The sequence below is a fragment of the Montipora capricornis genome, chromosome 3, assembly GCF_036669925.1.
Source record: "Montipora capricornis isolate CH-2021 chromosome 3, ASM3666992v2, whole genome shotgun sequence".
Lineage (NCBI taxonomy): Eukaryota > Metazoa > Cnidaria > Anthozoa > Scleractinia > Acroporidae > Montipora > Montipora capricornis.
The window spans coordinates 13,791,361-13,795,070 of record NC_090885.1 but is presented as its reverse complement, the minus strand read 5'-3'; the positions used below and the strand labels follow the sequence as shown (position 1 = coordinate 13,795,070).

Genomic DNA, 3,710 nt, shown 5'->3' with positions numbered 1-3,710 from the left:
GTAGAGCGTTTTCAAAACGATACAGTGTCGATGTCGATGTCGATCCGAAACGTCGTTCGTGTAAACGCTGCCCCACTATTTTAGGCAACGTTTACACGAAAGCGGTTTCACGACTTCCAAACCCCATCAACATCGATGCAGTTTGAAAGTGTTCACACCGAACCGTTTTCGCCAGGAAATCAAAGTCGTGATAGTAAAAGCGAGCGCTGCACTACGTGCTAAATTCACCATTTTGAATCGAACAATACGAAATTTCGCGCCAAAATAGTAACCGTATTAAATCGACGCGGTTTCGCTGTTTACAGGACGCTCTCCACATTTGGCAGCGTTTTCAAATCGACCCAGTTTCGGCAAAGGTCTCGACCGGTGTCGTGTAAACGCTGCCTGAAACCCCTATTTTTTTCTAGCACCTTGCATAGCCTGCTCATTAAAATTTTGTGAAGGTTTGGCTGTTGGGCTCAAGATAGCACGTTAACATTTTTTTTTCATGTACAACAGTGTAACTCAAGATGTTAGTGTGGAGACCATTCACGAAAAGATACGAGGTGTGGTTAAGAGCAATTAGAGCAAGATATTCGAAGAAAAGGGAAAACAGAGATAAAACCAGCAAAATCTGATCGATTTCGTTTTTTTCGACGCAAAAATTTTCCACGATGTCATTTGACCTGCTGTCACTGAGTCACATGATGCTACATGTAGGCACGTAGGCATCCGTTTCGAATGTGATCCTCTTTTTGGATCAGCTTGGACATTAGCCAAATTTGAATTCTATTGTTTTCAATGTTTGTACAAACGGCAGCAATCCAACAAAAATATTAAGAAGTAGCGTGCATCTTTTTTGTTAACAGTTATGTGCGTGGATGAAGCTGTATGATCTATTTCAGTCAAATGGAGAAAGATTATATTTTTCCGTTAACACCATGCCTTAACTCTACGTTCCCAACTTCTCTTCCATTTGTAACAGGCGGCGTGTCAGCTTTGTTGAGTCTTGTCACGATCCCAGGTAATTTACTCGTCGTTCTAGCTGTGTTCATTGATCCAAACAAGGACCTACGTTCTCCGTTCATGTACCTTGTGGCAAACCTCGCGATTGCTGATTTGTTGGTCGGAATCGTTACAGACCCTGTCTCAGCCGTTTATCATTTCAAGAGCGCTTTGGGATTCATTAACCATGGAACGCTTATTGCTTCAGTACATATGCCGTTCTTTATATCATGTACTGCCTCCGTCCTCAGTTTGGCTGCTCTCACCGTCGATCGTTACCTCGCAATTACTTCACCCTTTCGATATAGAGCGACTCTTAATCCGATGCGCGCTGTACTCGTGTGTATTTTGGTGTGGATGCTGTCACTTAGCTTTCCGTTCGCGTATTTCTACTTGGGTTTTATTCACTATGCTTTCCTGTTTGCCAACACAGCTGTCGTGATGACTTTTGCAGTTTTGCTGCTTGCTTATGTACGGATTTATAAGATATTCCGTCGTCAAATTCGCGAATGGGACAATCTTCATGACAGTACAGAGGAAAATCGTGCGAAGAAAACTCACAATGCGCTGGGAGCAAAAGATTACCAAAACTCTCCTCATCATGCTGGCTTTATTCATCTCCTGTTATCTTCCAGCGTGTGTTTTAATATACGTCATTAATTTGTGCAATACTTGCAATTGTGACCTCGTCGTCTGGGCTCGTGACGTGCAATTTCTCCTTATTTTAGCGAACAGTTCTATGAACCCGTTCATTTATTCATGGCGTTTGTATAACTGCAGAAGAGCCTTTCTATGGATCGTAACGTGTAGAAAGAAGGGTAAAAGACGTAAGATGTCTTCATTTGAAATGCGAACTTTACATCGAGTTAATTCAACGCCAAGAAAGAGAGAGGGGTCATGATATCACGACACACATACAATGATCTACAACCACACGACCGAGAACTTTCGAGTTCTTTTCGTTTCCGGATCTAAGCATAGCTTACTTACCGTAATCTTAATTTCCATCGTTTCGTTTAAAAGCCGCATTTTGTCAATATTCTTCAGTGGTCGTTGACCCGTGACCTCGCAATTCTGAACAGTTATCGAGAGAACATGAAGCCATAGCAAACGGCCACACAATGGCAGATACCTCAACATACGATTTTCCGGCCCACAAAGCGGACACCTCCATAAGATGGCCAGGGGAATTTGTCTCAGCAGATGTCTAGGAGAACCAAGGCGGACAGTGAATCGACATCCTTTGTTCACTCACTGGAAGGAGGTCGAGGGCGTATTGCCAGGATATTTATTTTTGATAATTAAACTTTCCTTCAGCACCTACGAGGCTTCAAGCAAACGCCTATTTGTCTCAATTTCTCAGCAGAATTTCCCTTTAATTTGACGTTTAACTGTCCTCATTGAAACTTAGGGTGTGTTCGATTGACCCTATTCCGGAATAAGAATACGTGGAGCGATGATTAAAACGATATGTCTGGCGTTTTGAAGCGACAAGGATATTAAAAGTATGTTCAAAATAGCATTTCAGCAGATGTTTGACAAATTTGATGTGAATCTCCATAAAAACGAAGGATTTCTAACTTCTATTCCATGTATTCCTATTCCGGAGTACGGTCAATTGAGCGCACCATAAGACCTTCCTGAGTTAGGACGTCGTTTCAGCTCACTTGAGATCAGATTAAATAAACGGTCACTGTGTTTCGTGTCTAAATGCGGACCAGAGCTGGCCTCGAGAGTGTCTGTTATAGAAAGCGGAGTTCAAAACAGCAATTTTGGGATATCATTCACTTTTACACTTCGTCACGAAACCGACACAAAATTTTTTATTAGCTTGTTCGAAAGAGCTTTCAAGATGATGAAGAATGGCATTTACTTTATTGCAATAGCACTCTTGGTTGCCGAATTATTCAAGATTTTGATTTATGCAAATTAGAGGACTTTTGACGTCACATAGTGGACACAAAATTGTGTAAAATCACAAATATGGAATATCTTTGCATGTACTAAGTCTGGAGGGTTGAAATTTTGCAGGGTTTATGTGCAACCAAAACTACAAATTGTAATAGTGATGTCACCATAGCAACATACTCGTTACCAGACCTCTACCTTTCCGATATCGAAAATGCCTTCTTTGTTGCTTCAGAGTCTAACAGACTTCCTTATGCTTATGCTGTGTAATGTCCATATTCGCTCACACCCACTGAATGAACATCAAGAACAAATAACCCTTATTGGGGAGGGAAACTCTGATTTTACCCTTTGAATGGAGAGGGCCTGGAGCCCATTGTGTTGCTATGCAAACGTCACAGTGGGCCATATCATGGAACTTTGTAATGAGTATAAGAACTGTACAAAGTTGAGTTCTATACAGAAAATGTCTTCAGAGATATTCAATTTTTTGTGATTTTACATCATTTTGTGTCCACTATGTGACGTCACAAGTCGTCTAATTTTGCATAAATCAAAATCCTGAATACTTGGCAACCAAGAGAGCTATGACAATAAAATAAACGCCGTTCTTCATCATTTTGAAAGCTCTTTTAAACAAGCTAATAAAAAAATTTTGTGTCAAATGCACTTTAAGCAAAATCGACTAAGGTGTTTTTTCCTACGCAGTAGGGCAAGGGTAATTTAGGGCTACGGGCAGTTGCAAAAAGGTTGAGGCAATGAATCGAAAATTCACCTCTTGCTAAACCCCTACCTCCCCACCCCCCGTATTTTTAATG

General features: G+C 41.1%; 1 pseudogene; it reads left to right on the top strand.

The window, feature by feature from the left end:
- The first annotated feature begins 440 nt into the window (after positions 1-440).
- On the top strand, positions 441-1,885 carry LOC138039875 (adenosine receptor A1-like; annotated as a pseudogene).
- The last annotated feature ends 1,825 nt before the right edge of the window (positions 1,886-3,710 follow it).